Source organism: Papaver somniferum, chromosome 7 (genome assembly GCF_003573695.1).
Source record: "Papaver somniferum cultivar HN1 chromosome 7, ASM357369v1, whole genome shotgun sequence".
NCBI lineage: Eukaryota > Viridiplantae > Streptophyta > Magnoliopsida > Ranunculales > Papaveraceae > Papaver > Papaver somniferum.
In genome coordinates, this window is record NC_039364.1 from 153,898,166 (window position 1) to 153,921,702 (window position 23,537).

A 23,537-nucleotide genomic window follows, 5' to 3' on the forward strand; every position below is an offset into this window, starting at 1 on the left:
TTCTGGCCCCACCATTATTTATTTTTCGGTAATATTTTTAGATTTTGGAAACGAAAATATTTTTCAGATTTTTTAAATTAATTAATAGATTGATGTACCAAAAAACAATATAAAAATCGGATAGAAAAATATTTATTTCTATTATTAAAATATACAAATAAATTAAAATAAAATTGCATCAAAATATGTACTTTTCATCAAGATTAGATCACAGAATTAAATCGATCATAAAATAACGATAATAATAATAAGTTACCAAGTGTCCATTTTCCAGTTACAAATTTTATAGTTGCAAGAAACTGATAATAATACTAGCACTAACTGCAATACATATTTACAATTTCAATGAAATTTAAAGAGAACGATCAAATTTAGATTAATGATTAAAATTTAAAACAAAATTGGGTAGAGTTACGAATACTTATATGTAGATTAAAAATTGCTTCCTCTCCAGCAAAAAAAAAAAATTGATCAATAATCCTGTACAATAGTCGAAAACAGACCATCGTTAATAAAAAATTATGATAACAATACATAGCATTAAACAAAATTCTAAGAACAAGATAGAGATCGCAAGAGACAACAATGAAAGAATTTCAAAAGTAGTTTTCCCAATATTATTCTTTACATAAAATGAAAAGAAAAAACAAAACAATTTTTTTTTTATATTTTTGGACGTGTAGTTAAGATTACAGTATTTTTGGACAAATTATTGCATCAAATAATTTATCCAAAAATATAAATATAAGAATAAATAAAGAATGATATTATTTTCAATACAAAATAATCCAAAATAAATACAGAATAGTATAAACTTTAATACTGCTAATCTAGAAGTTAAAAGTAAAATTCTGGATACTTTCCTAAAAATATGCCAATAAGACAAAGATAAAATAATATTTTTAGGTTTTTATTGGTAAATATAACGTTCATTCCAAAAATTGCTTTTCATCTCCCTGTATATAAGAGCTCATTCCAAGACTCACTCATTCGATGTCGTTTTGCATTTGTTTTATTTTTTTGGGTGTCAGTTTTTATAATTATGCGGTTGTCTTTTCCGCTACTTTGCTTTGCATTTGATTTATTTTTTAGAGTTCCGGTATTTATGATTCTTAGTCTGATAAGCTGGTTGTCTTTGGTTTTGCAGATATAGTGAAAAGTTTGTTTGGTTGGTGCTATTTTTCTACCATGAATACAACAGCTCGGATAAAATTTCACTCGCTTTACATTCTTTCTCTTAGCCGTAAACAGGTTTGCAGGATTCTTGATTTATTTGGAGCTGATCCCAAAATAAGAAAAACTCAAAATCGGGTTACTCAATTGGAGCTGATCCCAGAGGCGTAAAAAATGATGGTGTACTCTCTTAGCTGTTTTTTTGTTGTTGCTACTTTCGGTTTTGGTTACATCTTCAAATCCATGAAACAAAAAAGAACGACTAAAGAATAATTTTAGGAAACAGGTTCTTCGGTCTAAACCTTTAAGTCCTATTTCATATACTTGCAATTGTCATCTTTATTCCGAGAAAAAAAGGCAATTATCTTATTTTGGACGGTACACAAGATGAGGTTGACAATCTCCCGTGCTACTACCTTTGACGCTTTTTGATCATTAAATTTATAATGTATGATTTGCTTTCAATGAGAGGTTTTCTTGCCAGAGAAAGAATCCGAGCATTTTACTCTGTTCCTATACTCAAGGTAAATCAGTTAGTATTCCCTTGGCGAGCCTACTCCAACCTAAGGCATGTAGTGATTGCTCATTTTCCACCTTTTTGAAGAATTATCAAAGTTCCCTATTCGATATGTTTGTTAACCCTTCCAAGTATGTTTATGAAGTACTTTATACGTTTCCTTCTCCAACTTTGTTTTGTTTTGATCATTCCCTGTGTGCATTGTCTCTGAATTTACATTCCCGATTTTGTAGTCATCTCAAATATTCTGTGTATGTTGCATGTACGTGACTCCAACAATATTAAGTAATATCTATAAAAAGATCTATGGTGTAATTCATGCTTCTGGCCACACTCTTAGTTTCATATTAGTCGTTATTATGGTGTAGGGGGCATCACGCGATTGTTTTCTTGATTCTTTCTAATGTGTATGTCAATTCGTTTATAATGGCTCTGCCACTGATTTGATGCAGGTTGGACCAACGGTAATTAGAAAGATCTATACATTTGGTACATAAACTTCGATCTATCGTCAATATCAATATTAGAGGTGGTAAAACTAATCTTGTGTTTTTTTTCTATGGTTATTTGATTTTAACCTTCAATTTTACTTGTTGTAGTAGCCTGGTGTAGATGTGTAGATCATCAAAATCAAAAAATTGAAGCATGGCTTTGATGAATCCGTGTTATTTGTTCGAGGGTTCGAGTGATGACCTGGGTAAATACTAACATTTTTTTTTTGTTAACGCCCTTACACTCTGAAAACTATTTTGTCTTTGATGCTGCATTATGTTCTTTTCTTTTTTTCAAGTTGTATTATCTATTCCTTTTCATCGCCCTTTAGCAATTTGCAAATTTAAATGTGGTTGCATTAAAATGTTCGGTAGAGGCACCATGATAATGCTACTTAGTAACTTGGATATCAGTTGAGGACTACTTAAGAATGCAACTTTTTGATGCAACGGCATTAGGTGATTATTTGATCCAAGCTGTAGTACAAGAAGAGAAGAATTTTTGTGATATTGTATGGATACCACAGACTAAAGCAAAAAATATCAATGCAGTAATTGGGTTTCCGTTTTCTCTTTAGCTGGAGAATTAGGGTTCGATTTATTTATTTTTCTTGTTTTAGAGAGTGATTAAAATATCTCAAACATAGACAAAAATACAGGTTCATAAATTTTCTAGAACACGTTTAGGTATCTTGAATATTCTATATTGAGATTATTTTTTTTGCTTTTGCTAACTCTGTTATCTTTTTTCTTTGTAATTGGATATGTGATTAAAATAAGTTGGCATAAATTGTTTTTTAATGCTGACATTATGTGTAACTCCTATTTGCTTCAAAAAAATAAAAACTCCTAACAGTGATTTTCTTATTCTCATGGATACAATATCTATTTCAGGGAAAACCAAGTTACTAAAAGATTAAACAGTGTGGTAACTTCTTGTGGCGACAAGGAAAGAAATACACATGTGTTTGAAAAATAGCTGGCACTGCAAAGTTAGGTGGCTTGGTTGTAGGAAATCCATGGGATTATATAACATGTAATGTTTGTGTTTACAAGATTATTCAAGAGAGCACTTACTACTCATTGTGTGGCATCACAAAAATCACGGTACGTATGAGAGGTTCTAAAGAGGTTGAACATAGTGTTAATATATTTAACCTTATTGGTACATGTAGGTACGAGGTTCACTTGAAGGTAAGAGATAAGCATTCCTGCACAATTTTATTGTTGTAAGAACAACTACAAAATTTGCTGTAGTGTAACTTTCTAGAACATCTTGAGAAGGTACGGAAAATTAATTGTGCTTATTACTATGTAAATAACATCGTATAGGAAACCAGACAAACGTATAGAAAACCAGACAAACTAATGCCAAAGTGGTAATGTTTTTCTTTACAGGAACCGAAAGAGGCGTTGATGGCGCATTAGAATATTTATTTCATTTTAGTTCTTACGGTTTTGGACTTCCAGCTTATATTCAGTTCTTACTTAATACTTATTTCCAGTACAATAGAATATTTAACCATTGGTTTTGGACTTCCACATGGTTATTTTACTTAACCATTGATGACAACTATAAGTTGAAGCATATTCTCAAAAATAATTGAAGTAACAAACTATTATGGTCATATTAAAGAGTATATACAATATAATGCTCAGGAAAAAGAAAAAGAAAAACAAAAAAAACAAATTATGGCCATATTATCAGCTAGCTACTCCCCTACTCTAATTCAAAAAACTGATTCCGAGTTTTCTTCTCCGGTTTACATTGGTTTTCACACCTTAGATTTTTATCTACTACACCAAATCTCAAGGCCTATGCCTGGAAATCAATTTGGGAAACAAAAAGATCGAAAAACTTTCTGACTGATAGTAATCAATAGTCATTTGTTATCATTGGAAGTAGAGCTGGTTCGCTTGCTTAGAAAAGTTAACGAAGACATAGTTCATATATGGAATACTGAATAGATTAGGGTACAAATTTAATTTCTATCTTCCATTTCATATTTTATAGTTTCTGGCCTTTTTTTTTTGGTACAATTTTAGTTTGGGTTATTCTTTGTCTTTAAAAGCAGAAATGGCATCATGGCATCTATAGTTGCACTCACCATATAAAAATAGAATGAACAATGTACTGCAAATTTAACCTGAGAAGAGTACCATTATATACAGATAGTGTACAAATGAGCTAAACTCTTGCACTTTAATATTTGGCCCAGCATCAATTGGAATTAGTTAAGGATCCTTCTGAAGATAAGGATCCAGTGCCATCATTGGTGTTAACCAGAATTTAAGAAAAGCAAAAAATTAAAAAAAAAAACAAAAAACAAAAAAAAATTATAAATACATAATTGACTTCAATTAAGCACGTTTTTTTTTTGATAAAAAAATACAAGTATAGAAATCCTAAAAGAGAAAATGAAGTCTTTATAACTCATAAAAACTAAAACAAAATTGTTTTCTAACAACAATTCTGTAAAAACAAATGCCCGGCCTTATAAACAATAAAATTATTCTCTTTGTAGATAAACACTGCGCGATTGAAAAGTTGGAGCGTAATGTGATCCATAGGTTTCCTTTTACGGGATCTGAAGAAAGGAGATAAGCACGCAGAGAATGGACTCACAAGGTATTGATGGAAGAACCTAATATGCCAGTAAAAAGTCTGGCAACATTCAAAAAAAAGGTCTCGTGCAAGAGTAGAACCAACACAAAAAAAATTTGGAGCCAAAAAAATAATTATCTAATGCAAATTAGAAAAACCACTAAAGAGTTTGTGGATTATAAAATACCAACCACGGGGATTTGAATATACTTTTAGACTCAAAGAAATATCATAAGAAAATGGAAAAATCTAATGGTAGACCAGATTTCATAACCCAACTGTTGACCAATGAAATCCAACCATCCAACAAAATTGTGCAGGCCCCACTAACACCTTAAAACCTAGGTCTACCTCTAATGGTTCGCGCCTAGGAAGGTCGGTGTTCGGAAGAAAACCCTAGATAGCAATATGAGGTGAAGACTTTTTGGAAATTGGTGAAGACTCAACCAAAAATACATATTTTTCTTTGGAAGATACTACATAATGGTCTGGCGGTTCATAGCAATCTGTCAAGATTTAACAATCATGTTCAAAACTTTTACCCATTATGCAGTTGTGAAGATGAATCAGTGCATCACCTGTTTTTTGCCTGTCCCTTCTCAAAAGAAGTGTTTCAAAGAAGTCCTCTAACTATTGACATCCCAGATAACACAACTCCGATGGAAGTTATTCAATATTGTCTAGAAAAGGAAGACCAAGGTATAACTCTGAACTTGGCTGCGTGTATTCTGTGGAATATATGGAATATGAGGAATGATAAAATTTTTAGAAATACTCAACCTTCAATATCTCAATGCATTGAGAAGGCTCTGCAAGATTTCAAACTGTTCGATCTTCACCATGCTTTGAACTTCATCTCAATGATTCAGATCAATCAACAATAAACAGTGCATTGGGTACTCCCTCCTCAGTTCACGATTAAGATCAATGTTGATGCAGCGTATAGCAATGGTAGAGGTGCAGCTGCAGCTATAGCGAGAGATTCTTCTGGCATTTACCTGGGATGTGGCTCTTTCTGCTTCGACTCATTTTCTTAAGTGTTGGTGGAGTCTAAAGCTTATGGACTTGGTTTACAATTGGAGAGTCGAATACAAGATCCAAAAATAATTGTAGAAGGAGATGCTGAGGAGATACCCAAAGCAATAACAGGGAGCATGAACGATATTTCGTGGAGTATCCGCTCGACTGTTCTATCTATCCATGATCGCGTCAAGGAATTTAGTGATATAAACTTTACATCTATTCCTAGAGATGCAAATTCAATTGCACATGACTTAGTTCAATTTGCAATTTCAAACAATGTAAAAATGTGGTGGTCTCATGAATAACTACCCTATTGTATTATGCAACGTCTCAACTTGTTTGAAGATTAATATAATAAAATGCATGTTTCCTTCAAAAAAAAATATGAGGTACTGCTGTAGTTTTATTTTGTACATATCCGAACAGTTTTTTTATGTGTGTTCATACAGTTTTTAAGGACTGATCCATTGTTTAGAAATAATTATTAATGTTACATTGAATCTAATGCGTAAGACTCTGCTATGGGAAGAAACATATATTCATATACAAGGAAGATATCTTGAAACCAAAACATCCTAAGGTGTTCTTTGGTCGAGGTTTTCCTGTTGAATTCCTAAAAGATCCGCAACAATGTTACTCAGAGAAAAGATAATATTCTTTCCCTGATAAAATTTCTCCGACAAATTTACCAAAGCTAAGAGAACATAGGAGTTGATGAAAACAATCAATGCATAATGCATTACTTTTCGCACAATAGAGGAAGCAATTTTCAATAAAAATTGTACACTTAATGGATTTCATCTGATTTATTAAATTATCATTTTTGTGGTTTAAGCAGTAATTTTATTCCAAAGTTTTATCCAGACGAATGTTTTTTTTTTCTCGGACAAAGAGGTGGAAGAATGCTAATTCGAAGTTCATTTTCATTGTTGTCTCCCTTGGAATTTATATTTGTTTTTACCCTTTTTCTTTTTCTTGCACACTAACTAAGGTATTAGCTTATTGATATTTTAAACAAATTTTTTATTTTTTAATGAACTTAAACAGACTCATGCATCGCACGGGTGACAAACTAGTCCTTCAAATAATCTAGGTGTCTTAGCTCATGTTCAATATCCATTCCGGATGGTAATGAAGTGGTGATCGACAGTGGAGCTTTTCGATGAAAATTTGCTCCTAATGCTTGTGTTTGGCAGATTACAAGGAATTTTCAAGGCTATTCTGAGCTAAGTATCCTCACTGCCCCGGCATCCCAAGGACATAACTAGAGGCTTTGAAGAAATAAAGAGCAGTAGGCTTCATAGTAATGACAGCAACAATAGACAGGTTGGGTAGTCAGCTATGCACGGACGCGCGGTGGTTGGAGCTGAGCGCTCTTCCTTAAGTGATAATCCTCCGACTCTTGGCCTTTGATGAATCAAAGGAGTAAAACAACAGTAGCTTGGGTAGTCAGCTAGGCATTGTGGGACTGCAGGCAGCTTCAGTAGTTTAACCTTTTTGTCTCTGAACCGGGCTGGTGGTCATGGTGAAATAAGGAGCGTTAGTGGTGTCATCTATTCACAGGGATACCATGAAGTTGCCAGCCATTGCAAGACAGTGGTTCTAGAAAAATTCAAGCCAAATAAATGAAAAATTTGATAGAAAGTTTTCATATTTGTTTGTTCCCGAATTCAATATCCAAAATAAAGTCGAGAATGTGTAGTGCAACATGACAGAGGGAAAGTTAATGAGTTGATGCTTCATGCATTTTTCGTATTCAGTGATTCGCAAAAACAAATCATGCTAAAAGGCCATTCATGCTTTTGTATACAGAACAAAGTCATTAAAGCTATTATGCTTATGAGGAGCTCTATATGATACTCAACAGACTTATTGTAAGCTATACCGATGCATCAGACCAGTCTTGACGAATTGAAACTCACAAACTCTAAAAGATTTTAGTTGGAAATTGATATTATGGGTCAGCTACAACTTTCAAGCAAGATTTTCAGTTTAAACATATTAAGTCACGCTCATCGTGCTAGACTTTTGAATCTCACATGCAGTTATAAGCAAGCATTAAAAGATAATTCAAAATTGAGATAGATGTACACTTAGCTTTATTCGCAGTCTTTGGAGTTTGAGTTGTTTCAAAGCATTTGGTTGTTTCTGTGCGACTTGCCAACCTCTTTCAAAGAATCTTTGGGTACTTTAACTCTTCATCCTTCACAACCTGGTTGTGTTTAAACTTGATATAGCTCCAGCGATTATGTATTGATATTGTTCATATATGTCTTGTCTTCTTGAGACTCTCAAGCTCTAAAAGAGATGCAACACATAATAATATTAGTGACATTCAATTTCTTATGCATCACATAGTTACTGAGAACAACCAAGCTATAGATATAAAATTTAATGCTTGTATAGTATCTAGCTTGATACGGTCACAGATGAACATCACAAATTAGGTTCAACTTAGTCTTGGTATAAATTTTTTCAAGAAGATAGTGAGTACTTATCTTTCATTTGATTCAGTAATGATAACCATGTGCTTGTCTGCGTGTTCTCGTAGTTCTTCTAACCACCAAGGGATATCTTCAAAACTTTGGCGTTTTATGGATGCCGTAGACCAACATAGCCCTTACAGCTCCTACTTAGTATGCACTTGTGAATACTCTGTTTTCCTTTGTCCAAAACTAGTATAAAATCTTTGTGTAGGTGTTAGAGCATAGCTCGGTTGAACCCACCAAGCGTTGGTATGTCAAGTTTGGTTGTCATATTTTAGTGAACTAAAACTCATTTAAAGAGTCGCTTGATTATATGCTAGATTCAACTTCGTATAGGTTAGATTGAAAGTATTAGGATATGAGACATTACAAGTATTACGTGAAGACTTGAAAAATGTGAAGAAGCAAGGAGCTACAACGACGACATCACCCTTCCACTTGAGGTTAGTAATATATGACTTGAACTGTTTCATTCCCTAACGTATCTTTCAAGTCGTGCATATTGAAAACATAACTGTGAAGCTATGAATGATTATACTCTAGTTAGACGTAGTATTAAGGAATGCAATACGAAGTATAACGCTTATCTTTTGAACTTCGTATATAAGACATCGACATAATCGTATGAACGCTATTGTGATTATGTGTATGGATAAAGGTGAAGATTTCATCCTAGGAAACAATATTTTACATTCGTTTAAATGAAGTAAGTTCATAAACTTGTTTTGTGAATCGAAAGGGAAATCACTAGGCTTATTGGTATTTGTTATTCATTGCAAATCTTTGGATTACCAATTTAGTATAGCCGCTCATGACTTGTTTATGTTCTTGGTAAAACTATTCACAAGGCCTGAATTATGTATTGGTATGACTTTTATTAGTTAAACCTATCTTAAGTAATCACCTGAGATGGTATGATCGATTTGTTGTTATTGGTATGACCAACTCTATACACTGGGGAATCGATCCTACGAAGAGGTGCAACCGATCACAAAAGAGGAATCGATCCTTGTAAGAGGTGCAACAAGTTTTTAGTAATTGGGAAACCTATCCTATGGACATGTGCACCAAATACAAGTTAGATACCATATATATGTGGGAACCGATCCTAGTACCTAGTCAACCGAATTTTGGAAAGCTAGTGTGACTAATTCTAGTACCCACATGGAGGTAAAAGCGAAACTTGTTTTGGTAGAACCGTGAAACCCATGATTAGTGATTGAGTGTTCTTGATCAATCACATAGTTCTTGGAAGTCAGATGAACCAATTCTAAACTTGTTTGGAAGTGTGGAAAATCGGTTCCAAGATTGTAAATATGAAAGAGGGTTTACAAATTAAAGATGTCGACATACTTTGAACATGTGCAGTAACGCTTATCTTTTATTGTTCAAAGATATTCCTTAATAGCTAAAGGAAGATCCCGGATCGAAATAAATTGAAAATCTTTTAATTAAGGTTTTTAGTTTTGTATGCTTTTAATTTCCAACAATTAAATGCATATACTCATAAAGTTAAAATTGGTGATGTGCATCTACTAATTGAATATTTTCTACTGAGATTTCAGTCATTAACTGGACAGAGTATTTTCAAGAATTATAAAAACCGATTTTGGTGTTTATTGCATATCTTTGAGAATCTTCGGTTTTGGAAATTCCTTGGTGTCCAAACTTCCTTGGTCTATAAATATTAAAGTTTGCATTTCAAGCAAACTAATCCTCAGAGCCGGCAAAACTACCTAGTTGTGTTGTTACTGGTGGAGCCGCCTATTCGGAGAGGAAAGTAACCTAATTAGGCGAAATCTCTTACGGCCGCTCGGTTTAAAGACTTATTCGGGGTTGAGAAGCTCTATTAGTACCGTTGGTGGGAAACTAGATAATTGCAGTTTATTATTAGTTTTCGATTGACTTGATTGACTAACGGTTGTTGAAATTTCATTGCACATTGTTTGTTTATGCTTGAGAATCTTCTCTTCTGATATAAGATTCACTCAAACTAGATCGAAGTTTCGAGGGGATCTTTAGACTGATTGTAGATCTAAAGACGTCTTGTGATAATCCAACGTTAACAGACTCCGTTCAGTGTGTGTTTGATCACAAGAGATTCAAGTTTATTGTGTGCAGGTGTTTATTGAAGATCTAAGAAGATTTGAAGACAAAGAAGACATTGAAGATATCTTATTTGAGTTCATAATCTTTGGTGTGCACGAAACTTGTTTCGGCTGGAAAAGGATCCAACTATAATCGGTTTATCCTTATGATAGATTTGATTGATTAGTTGAGTATATCGGCGTCAATACAATTCTTTGTGATTCAAAGTATTGATTGCAAAATCTGGACAATTACATTGGTGATTGTTATTGGTTAAATCTAAGGACCTGACAAAGGAGTTTATCGGGATAAACGAAAGAGCCTTTTGTCAAACTCATATCACGTTGATTGAAAAGATTTGTTACCGAACATATTTGTTGTTCCTTTATTGTTTGGAATACGAACCAAAGGAATTGTTCCAAGTGCGTGACTTATTACTAGTTGGAGGCGCAGGGATACAGACGGAACTATAGGTTTAGTTGCTTGGTCTCAACTATACGAAGTTGGTTTAGATTTTATATATCGGCTTAATCCTGAGAGTATTCAATTCTGGAAAAGGTCCCGGGGTTTTTTCTGCGTTTGCGATTTCCTCGTTAACAAAATCTTGATGTGTCTTTTTACTTTTCTATTTCCGAAATTATAATTAGAAGTAAAATACACAAACGTTAATCCCTATTTACTTGATAGCAAACCTATTGTGTTTGGTTAAGTCTGAACCTTTTATAAAGTAAACATACTTTGTTGTTGTATTGTCTCGATCTTGAATCCATAGTCAATCACACAAGTTATCTTATTGTCGTATTGTCTCGATCGTATCCATAGACGATCACATGAAGTGTGAACCGATTAGTTGTATTGTCTCGACTCAGTCCATAGACAATCACTTTCGAATAAAGGACTTATAGGTGGAAAAGTTTTAGATTGAGGTATATTTGGGTACCCTCGTCTTTTCAATTGGTATCAGAGTAGGGGAAACACGAAAATATCTAACAATCTGTGTTTTGGTGCGATCCAACCTATAATAATGAACTCGAGTTCTCATGAATCGACTTCAATTAACGTACCGCCAAGATTTGACGGAACAAACTATCTATGGTGGAAATATGCTATGAGATTTTTCTTCAATCACGAGACTTTAATACATGGCTATTAGTCGTCGATGGTTATATTCGTTCAAAGATAGAAAATTCAGAAACTGAATTTAAACGCTTATTAGATTTTTCAACGAAGAAAAGGCTCTTGCAAAACAGAATTCAGATGGTTTTAATGCTATAATACATGCTATAAGCCGTGATCTACAACATAACATGTCAAACTTCGAAAGAAGCTTGGGATAATCTTCAGATCGTATTTGAAGGGAATTCATCATAGAAAGAAGCTAGACTTCAAACTCTCACGTTCGATTGGGAAAACCTTCGAATGGGTGACAACGACCCTTTAGAAGAGTTTCATATTAAACTCTCTGATATAATTAATGTTTCTTTCTCACTAAGAAAGATTATTTCTGAAAAGGATATAGTGTCCAATCAGATCGTTGCCATCTAGATATGATTCTAAGAAACATGCAATCATAGAAGCAAACATCTTTCAACTCTCTCACGAATCACACTCGTTGGAAAGTTAAAGATCTTTGATCATGAATCACAGTCTATTCAATCAAAAGGAATTGCTTTTAAAGCTGCAAAGATTTCGAAAGCTCCAATGGAGAAAAATAGACAGATGGATGATTCAGAAGAACAGATTGCAGAAATTTCAGATGATGAAATTGAATAATCATTATCATTGATTACTAGATAGTTTCGAGATCTCTTAAAGAAAATAAATACGAGATTCATAAAGGATACTCATCGATCTTCTCGTCCACTTGATCGAGTTCCTGTCAAAAAGGATCATGAAGAAGATGATGATTATCGGCCTCAGTGCTTTAAGTGTAAAGGGTTTGGTCATATTGCTAAAGACTGTCCCAATCTTAAGAAATATACCGGAAGCAAGGCTCTGGCTATAACTCTAGATGAGTCCTATGATTCATGATTCTGAAGAAGAGGAAACAACTAATATTGCATTAGTTGTCAATCTTATTCCTTCCTCCTTCATTAGTTATTTAACCATTTTAAGAATGGACATGTCTTCCTCCTCCATTAGTGATTTAACCATTTTAATATTGCAAAATCTGGACAATTACATTGGTGATTGTTATTGGATAAATCTAAGGACCCGACAAAGGAGTTTATTGGGATAAACGGAAGAGCCTTTTGTCAAACTCATATCACGTTGATTGAAAAGAGTTTTTACCAAACAAATTTGTTGTTCCTTTACTGTTTGGAATACGAACCAAAGGAATTGTTCCAAGTGCGTGACTTATTACTAGTTGAAGGCGCAGGGATACAGACGGAACTAGATGAACTATAGGTTTAGTTTCTTGGTCTCAACTATACGATGTTTGTTTAGATTTTATATATAGGCTTAATCCTGAGAGTATTCAATTCTGGACAAGGTCCCGGGATTTTTTCTGTATTTTCGATTTCCTCGTTAACAAAATCTTGTTGTGTCTTTTACTTTTCTATTTCCGCAATTATAATTGTTTTATTATAATTAGAAGTAAAATACACAAACGTTAATTCCTATTTACTTGATAGCAATCCTATTGTGTTTGATTAAGTCCGAACCTTTTATCAAGTAAACATACTTCGTTGTTGTATTGTCTCGATCTTGAATCCATAGTCAATCACACAAGTTATCTTGTTGTCGTATTGTATCGATCATATCCATAGACGATCACACGAAGTGTGAACCGATTAGTTGTATCGTCTCGACTTAGTCCATAAACAATCACTTTCAGAGAAAGGACTTATAGATGGAAAAGTTTTAGATTGAGGTATATTTGGGTACCCTCGTCTTTTCAGTAGGAATATCAGGGATGATTATTGTACAGATTGATTATTGTGCATATTGATGAGTTTTCATGTTACTATGAAAGAGTTCATATCATGTTGCGCTTTGATGTAATGACTCCGCCATTAATGGGGAATTGCTCAATATTTCTGAAAATAAACCATTCAAGAATAAAATCTTCATTAGATATCATCCTTCTATGACTAAATTCAAACCCTTTCTTGCTATTTAAATCAGCTAATCATATTTTGATATAAAAAAATTACTCAAATTTTCATGTTCAAATTTAGATCAAAATACAAAATTTTCTGAAAATGAAATCGATTATATGGGTAACATAGACCCAAAGATGTTGAATGCGGATCTAGAGACCGATTTTGAATCAAGCTAAAAGATCAAAAGTTTGATTCATCAAGAAATCATGAAAATTTTCTGAAATTTTTGTGAGATTTTTCTCTCAAAAGATAAATCAAGATGAAGGGATTATGGATCTGTAATCGCGTCTAGCTTTGAATAAAGGTTTTCAAGATGCAATCCATGAAATTAGGTTCTTAAGTACAATAAAAGATTTCTCTGAAATCGGTTATAAAGCAGATGAAATAACAATTACATAAAAATTTCAATGAAAAGATGGAATATGACTTATCTTTTTCATTTGTTTTGACAGTTGAATCTTCTGATGCGGCTGGTAGTTATTGTTAGAGCATTGCTCGGTCGAACTCGCATGCGTTGTTATCTCAAGCATGTTTGTCAAGTTTAGTTGTCAAAACTATATGTCTTGATTTCTAGACTACTTATAGCTAAGTCTCGGTTAGGACAGGTTAGTGTAGTTGAGCTCCAGACTCCATGGCGATTATCTTGCGAAGACGAAGAACTACTCAAGGAACCAGTGGAACTTCATCCGACCAAAAAGGTATCTAAGACTTGAACTTATCTATCACTCAAATGTCTACTCTATCTCCAACTCTTAGAGACAAAGTCGTATAAGTATGATAGTTTTCATACATACACATTTGATATTTCGAGCCAAGTTACTCGTCTATCTTTTATCTCGAAATAGGTGTTGGTAAAGCTTTCGCTTTATCCATTGTTCATCTTTATCCCGTGACGCAAGTCATGAAGATGTTTCGATCTTGAAAATAGCTCTCATGACGATAGTCGTGAATAACGATTATAATAACATTATAGAAGAATGTTTCAATGATTGAAATGTAGAGTTGAGAATACGTAACCAATTATGGATATAAGCATATATAGTGTGTTCGCACATTAGTGTACAAATCCATGTACCGGAAACCAATTTTGTGCATTCGTGCATACGTATTGGCGAGGGAGACGGGTTGGGTACGCATACCCGTACGCGTACTGGCGGAAGTTTTCTAACTGAAAATTTCTAATGAGGTTTGTGAACTTTGCAAACTGGAAAACCGTAGAAGTTTTAGATACGAAAATTTCTACTGGGTTTACAAACCCAATTCCGGTAAAGCTAGAGTACACGTACCCGCACGCGTACCCAAGATGGTTATATCTCAAATCGGTAGGAATGCAATCTTTGCAAACCGTGGCTATATTGTTCATGATTGATTCAAGTAAATCAAACTGATTTTGTTTCAATTGTGTCTATTATAAAGATCTAAGCAATTGAAAAACTCTTGAACTAGTTCTTTTGAAGTCATTGGAACTAGTTATTGAAGAAGATGAATATGATTGATATGAGAGTTAGTCATGTGGCTAACCATTGGTGAACCATTTGTGAACCAACCAAATGTACACGTTTAGGTACGGTTACTCAAACCTAAATGAAATACATTTTATTTGTATGTGATAAGCTAAGTTTCGATCTAACGGTTGAAAGATATTAGCTTGGGAAAAATCAGGTTGATCATCTAACGGTGAATATTGAATGCTTTGTTACTAAGCTAACTTAGATTGCAAACCGTGATTTGAAAACTATATAAGGAGGAATCTAGAATCTGTGCAAAACTAATCCCCACACCTTCTGTGTGCTACTAGTTAGTTTTGCTAGAGTCGTTTCTCCTTTAACCGTAGGTTTCTTCTCGAGACCCTATCGGTTAAACGACTAAAAGACTTCATTGGGATTGTGAATCCAAACTATACTACTTATCTTGTAGTTTGTGATCTGATCTTGCCATTTTTTATCGTACGATTTCAATTGTAAGATTGGCTTAGGATTTATATCCGACAGGGCAAGATAAAAAGAAATCACAAACATCTTCGTCTCATCGTTTTTGATTCCGCAACATCTAGTTTCGCTACCATACGATTTAGATTGTTGTGAGGTGATTGATAACTCTAGGCTGTTCTTTGGGAGTATAATACCGGATTATCAATTGGTTCATGTTCACCTTGATTTATCAAAATACGGAACAAACGTTATTAGGTTTATCTGTGGGAGACAGATTTATCTATCAGGTAGACTTATTTTGTGTGATACAGATTTGTCTATTAAAGTCTTCGACTTTGGGTCGTAGCAACTTTTAGTTGTGGGTGAGATCAGATAAAGGAATCAAGTACGTAGTACCCTGCTGGGATCAGAGACGTAAGGAGCGCAAATGTACCTTGGATCAGTGTGATATTGATTACGGTTCAACTACAGTCCAGACCGAAGTTAGGTTGTAGTATGCTAGTGTTTGTAGTGGCTTAATACAATGTGTGTTCAATCTAGACTAGGTCCCGGGGGTTTTCTGCATTTGCGGTTTCCTCGTTAACAAATTTTCTGGTATCCGTGTTATTTCAATTTACGCATTATATCGTTTATCTTTATAATTGAAATAATACAGGTTGTGCGTTGAAGATCATCAATTAGAATATCTGACCTTTGGTTGTTGATTTAAATTGATTGATCCTTGGATATTGGTCTTTGGTACCATCCAAGTTATTCCTTGTATTTCATAAAGACTCGCTGATTGTTATTAGCTTGAGTAAAGATCAAATCAAGAGAAAAGATATTAACTCCTTGATATACTTTTATCTAGATTGAGTCTGACTGTCTAGTTGATTCTCTAGAAAGCATATCGGAGTTAGTCCATACAGATTGATAAGCGAAATATTGGATGGTATTGTTAGACCCCCGCTTTTTCAATTGGTATCAGAGCAGGCAAACACGTTTAAGACCTCAAAAGTATGTGTTTGTAGCGATCTGACTCTATGGACAAAGGTGATATCTCTATTAACTTACCCCCAGTCTTCGATGGCTCCAATTACTTATGGTAAAAAATTGATATACGAGCTTTTCTTCAATCGCGTGATTTTCAATCATGGGTATATGTTGTTAATGGCTATGATGCTCTCGTTGTTGCAGTAGGTAACGCTAAAAATATTGGCGAATACGATGCTACTGAGATACTTGCTGCAAAGCAAAATTCCGACGGTTTGAATGCCGTCATACATGCCATTACCCCAAATCTTCAACACCATGTGTCTAATTGCACTAGGTCTAAAGATGCGTGGGATATCTTAGAAAACGTATTTGAAGGAAATACCAGTGAAAAGGAAGCGAGGCTTCAAAACCTTAGTTCCGACTGGGAAAACCTTCGTATGGCAGATGAAGATTCATTTGATGAGTTTAATCACAAAGTGTCTGAAATTGTTAATGCATCTTTTGCATTGGGTAAGACTATTCCTGAAAAGGACATTGTGATGAAAATTCTCAGATCGCTGCCATCTAGATACGACTCTAAGAAGCATGCCATCGTTGAGGGAAATAACCTTGATAATCTCTCCAGAAATACACTGGTTGGGAAGCTTAAGATCTTTGATCACGAACACGGATCTAAATCTAAGGATGTTTCCTTCAAAGCACAAAAAGACACAAAATTACTTGATAAAAGTAAAAATGTGTATATCTCTGGAGATGATCACTCTGAGATAGATTCATCAGATGAGGATCTTGATAAGTCAGTCTCGATGATCATACAATTTAGAGATCTTCCGTTGAAGAGAAGTAAACGGTTCTCCAGAGATAAGCCTAAAGCATCAGTCAAACCACATAATCGCATTCCTCCTAAAAATAGGGACGCAGATGAAACTGATGACGAGGATATGCCTCAGTGCTTTAAGTGTAAAGGTTTTGGTCATTTTTCAAACGAGTGCCCAAACCGTAGAAACTACACTGGGAGCAAAGGTCTTGTTGTGACACTTGATGAGATGTCTGATTGTTATGATCCCGATGAAGACAAGAAATCAAGTGTTGTTCTTCTGTGTGAAAACATTGATTTTGATAATTGTAGCAATACACATATCAATCTTGATGGCTTTGTAGAAGAGAACCCAATCAAGATGGAAGAATCAATTAACCATTCTTTTGGAAGATCTATGTTAAATGTTTCAGGATCTACTCTGTGCCTAACAGCTTGCACTTCACGAACGCCTGATCCATACTACGCGTTGACATGCTCCTATTATTCTCTCAAGGGTCATGAACTATCAAAGTGTTTCAAGTACAAACAAAAGATTATATATGTCAACAAGCTTCAAAGAAGAGTAGATCGTCTGGCTACCAAGCTTAAACTGGCAAAGAAAACAACTAAGGTATGTAAGATCCTATCTTCTTCAAAGAAAGTATTTTCCAAAGAAATATTTAGGCTAATGGAGAAGAAAACTTGGTCTAAAGACAAGAAAAGGCAAGGTTCCATGAATTCCATTCAAAAGGGTCATGGTGGACAGATTGTTGTTCACCACAACACAACTTAATTGTGTTGTTATGTGCATCTTGTCTCGTGTGCCTGTTTAAAGAGACAAGATTCTGCACATCTCAGGCTATAAAATAAAAATATTCATTTTGATTTATTTTTTAGCTTTGTGTTGATTTTTTCTGTGGAATTCTTCTATATCATTGTTGATAGGATTATTATCGACAATTCCACTCTTTATAGGGTTTTGAGTTGGGCGTGTACGAACCTATTAAAAGATTTCAACCCTACATTCCTTTTTCCTTCTTTGATATTATTTATATCGTAAGACTGCTTGTTGAGACTGTGATTCCTCTCACAAAACCGTTTGCATAAGGTTTTCTCCAAGCATCATGTCTTCTGATGGAAAAGATATCAACATGATTGTTAATCTCTCAATCAAGTAAAAAGAGAAATCTCCAGTGTCTCCATCCTTGAAAAAGAAAAAGAAGGAATACAAGGAACCCAAGGGCTGTTCCTTCCAACTCTTAGAAGTTTTCTAATGTTCTTGATGAGTTGAAGGAGGCAAGAAAAGATATCCGTCAAATAAAGTCTTGCGTGTTAAGATCTTTGAAAATTCAGAAGGCCCTGGTTCGACATCATCAACCAAGACGGTTTGTTGGTATTGACTCCTTGCTCCACGAACCCTATGTTCCAATGGCTGTTGACGACAAGGAGTTCGAGAACGATGCAGAATTTCTCAAAGATATTGTTGCCCAGAAAACTTCTTATTTTCATTGTTTTTAAGAATGTTTACAAGATTTTAGAATATCCATTGTTGTGATTACACATAGCTATGTCCAAAAATTTCATCTTGCAATGTTTTTGGATTTATTTGTTTAAATTCTAAAAGTTATTTGGAAGATGATGGTTGTAGTATTATTCTTTATGGTTTTATATATTGCAATATTTTTTATGGGATATGTGTGCTTAAGTCCGTGAACTGTTATTATCCCATATATTGTCAAAGTTAACTCTTTCACATGTCGATATGCAAATATTGATACAAGATCGATGAACTCTTGACAATAACAAAAGTTAAGCCTATATTGTCAGTTATTGATGGAAGATAGGTTAAAATCTTTTGTTTACAAAGATTATGTCTGTTAAAAATCATTATGCAAATAGTAATAAAAGATAGAATGAATCTTTGTATTTTCCGCAGTATTGATCTTTTCTTGATCCATATTTTATGTGTATACTGCGATACTCCATAAAGTTTCCTTGTGTTGAGCATATGAACGATTGAGTTGATCATTCATTTATGGTTAACTTAGTCGTAGCTCCGTAAGATGTCTTATGTCGAGCATGATCAATTAAATTGATCACTTTTGTGTTTAATTTGATTGTGTATTCCAATTAAATTAGTCATGGGGTTACTTGTGATTAGTTTGATTGAGAACTTTGGATATAAAAAATCATTTATGTATGGTTTTTGGTGTCCAATAAAATCCTTTCTTTTAAAAAAATAGTAAGGTCGCTCTTGTTATTATTTCGAGAATGACATCAAATGGGGGAGAGTTCATTTGAACTTGTGCTTAATTTCATATCTTGTAGGGAGTGCGGCTGTGGAATTTTTAGGGGTTATCTTGTATCTTCATAAACTCCTTGATGAAAGCATTTAGCTTCGGCTATATGATTGCATCTAAATTAGTTGGTATGTACTTTTCTTTGGTATTGAAGAATCTCCGTGGAAATTTCATTAGGATCCCGTTTTCGTATATTTGCTAATTTTATTGACAAAAAGGGGGAGAATTAATATGTAATTCACACTACAAATATATATGGTTTACGTGTTTTACGGGCCATTATGTAAAGGGGAGTGGTTTTCATGTTGAGATGAAAGTATTGACTAAGGGGGAGTGATACGTATCACCATAGTATTGTTGTCAAAGTTGTGATTTAAGAACTTTGGTATTGCATAATAATACTATGACACTGTATAACAATGATCGAGAGCTTTTGTTTTCTCATTGTTATGGCTACAGAACTTCAACAATTATGATGTGGAACTGAACATCTATGGAATCATGGGAGTACTTGGAAAAGACGAAGTTTTCGAGTAATGTTGAAGGACAAAGAGGATCAAGCATGTGGATGAGAAGCTACAAAGTTTATTTATTTTGTAATCCATATGTATTGATAGTTTTGCCACTAAAATTAACAAAGGGGGAGATTGTTAGAGCATTGCTCGGTCTAACTCTCATGCGTTGCTATCTCAAGCATGTTTGTCAAGTTTAGTTGTCAAAACTATATGTCTTGATTTCTAGACTACTTATAGCTAAGTCTCGGTTAGGACAGGTTAGTGTAGTTGAGCTCCAGACTCCATGGCGATTATCTTGCGAAGACGAAGAACTACTCAAGGAACCAGTGGAACTTCATCCGACCAAAAAGGTATGTAAGACTTGAACTTATCTATCACTCAAATGTCTACTCTATCTCTTACTCTTGAGACAAAGTCGTATAAGTATGATAGTTTTCATACATACACATTTGATATTTCGATCCGAGTTTACCCATCTATCTTTTATCTCGAAATACGTGTTGGTAAAGCTTTCACTTTATCCATTGTTCATCTTTATCCCGTGACGCAAGTCATGAAGACGTTTCGATCTTGAAAATAACTTTAAAGACGATAGTCGTGAATAACGATTATTATAACATTATAGAAGAATGTTTCAATCACTGAAATGTAGAGTTGAGAATACGTAACCAACTATGGATATAAGCATATATAGTGTGTTTGCACATTAGTGTATAAATCCATGTACCGGAAACCAAGTATGTGCATTCGTGCATACGTATTGGTGAAGGAGACAGGTTGGGTACGCGTACTGGCGAAAGTTTTCTAACCCAAAATTTCTGCTGAGGTTTGTGAACTTTGCAAACTGGAAAACCGTCACCTTAGGTATGCGTACCCGTACACGTACCCCCAGAAGTTCTCGAACCAAAAATTTCTGCCGGGTTTTGCAAACCCAATTCCGGTAAAGCTAGAGTACACATACCCGTACGCGTACCCAAGCTGGTTATATCTCAAATCGGTAGTTCATGAACTAAAAACAATAAATCAATAAGGAATGCAATCTTTACAAACCGTGGCTATATTTTTCATGATTTATTCAAGTGAATCAAACCGATTTTGTTTCAATTCGGTCTATTATAAAGATCTAAGCAATTGAATAACTCTTGAACTAGTTCTTTTGAAGTCATTGGAACTAGTTATTGAAGAAGATGAATATGGTTGATATGAGAGTTACTCATGTGGCTAACCATTGGAGAACCATTTGTGAACCAACCAAATGTACACGTTTAGGTACGGTTACTCAAACCTAAATGAAATACATTTCATTTGTGTGTGATAAACTAAGTTTCGATCTAACGGTTGAAAGATATTAGCTTGTGAAAAATCAGGTTGATCATCTAACAGTGAATATTGAATGCTTTGTTACTAAGCTAACTTAGATTGCAAACCCTGATTTGAAAACTATATAAGGAGGACTCTAGCATCTGTGCAAAACTAATCCCCACACCTTCTGTGTGCTACTAGTTAGTTTTGCTAGAGTCGTTTCTCCTTTAACCGTAGGTTTCTTCTCGAGACCTCGTCGGTTAAACGACTGAAAGACTTCATTGGGATTGTGAAGCCAGACGATACTACTTATCTTGTAGTTTGCAATTTGATCTTGCCATTTTCTATCGTACGAGTTCAATTGTAAGATTGGATTGAGATTTATCTCTGATAGGGCAAGATAAAAAGAAATCACAAACATCTTCGTCTCATCGTTTGTGATTCTGCAACATATAGTTTCGCTACCATATGATTTAGATTGTTTTGAGGTGATTAATAACTCTAGGCTGTTCTTCGGGAATATAAGACCGGATTATCAATTGGTTCCTCTTCACCTTGATTTATCAAAAGACGGAACAAACTTTATTAGGTTTATTTGTGGGAGACAGATTTATCTATCAAGTAGACTTATTTTGTGTGATACATATTTGTCTATTTAAGTCTTCGACTTTGGGTCGTAGTAACTCTTAGTTGTGGGTGAGATCAGCTAAGGGAATCAAGTATGTAATATCCTGCTGGGATCATAGACGTAAAGAGAGCAATTGTATCTTGGATCAGTGTGATACTGATTAGGGTTCAACTACATTCTAGACCGAAGTTAGTTTGTAGTAGGCTAGTGTCTGTAGCGGCTTAATACAGTGTGTTTAATCTGGACTAGGTCCCGGGGTTTTTCTGCATTTGCGGTTTCCTCGTTATCAAAATTTCTGGTGTCTGTGTTATTTCAATTTCCACATTTTATCGTTTATATTTATAATTTAAATAATACAGGTTGTGCATTGAAGATCATCAATTAGAATATACGACCTTTAATTGTTGATTTAAATTGATTGATCCTTGGATATTGGTTTTTGGTACCATCCAAGTTATTCCTTGTATTTGATAAAGACTCGCTGATTGTTATTAGCTTGAGTAAATATCAAATCAAGAAAAGAGATATTAACTCCTTGATATACTTTTATCTAGATTGAGTCTGACTGTCTAGTTGATTCTCTATAAAGCATATCGGAGTTAGTCCATACAGATTGCTAAGCGAAATATTGGGTGGTGTTGTTAGACCCCCGCTTTTTCAGTTATATTTGATCATTTCTTCATCTCTATTTTGGATTACTTTCTTTCTAGGGTGGTCGGAGAATCAGGATGGAGCAGAGCTGGTATGGTGAAGCGCTGATAGGAAATTTCGTATATGGATATGCTTGGTGCTTGATTCTTCTATACAGTAGTTTTCAAGCGATGAAGAAGGATGCGATGTTAGTGTAGCTCGATGTAACCAGAGAAAGATGAAGCGTCCGATAGTGTGACTCGGTGTAGGTGAGCGGAAATAACAAAGCTACTCGGAAGATTAGAATATAAGTTGTGTAAATAAGCGTTGATGTAGTTAGGTTGTGCAGGTGTGTTGAAGTGGCGCTGATCATGGGGTTGAGCGGCGTTGACGTAGTGAAGCAGTTGTGGTCCGGGAGAGAAGTCAAAGAAAGAAAAAATGGTTGTTGAGGGGATAAGGTGAGTTGAGACGCGGAAAGCAAGGAAAGGCGAGATAAGAGAAATGTGAAGTTGCGAGAATTAGGGCGGATGGGTCTAGCTGGACGAGAAACTAAGCCTCTCCCATTGTGATCAATGCTGATAGGGTAAAAGTGGAAAGGAGAATCTAGTCCAAGTCACATCAAGCCGAGAGATAATAGATGAGTTAAGAATCCTTTTCTAAATATCCTTTATTCCTTTTTATAATAATATTTCTTCCTCCTCTTATAAATAAACACCCATAAGATCAATATATTACAAAACTATCACTTCCCCTTTATCCAAGTTACCATGAGATTTTGGCTTGGAGTGAAGCCCAATTCTTCCATTAGAACTTACAACTTACACTTTGCAAGCAAGTTCTACATTCTGATACAAGTCATAAACAACCACACCTTATAGAATTCATCATTATGATCTCAACACTTTCTCTGCTTCCCTCCCTAAGATCAACCATTCTCCTTCATTTTGTGACCGAAGCAAGACTGGAA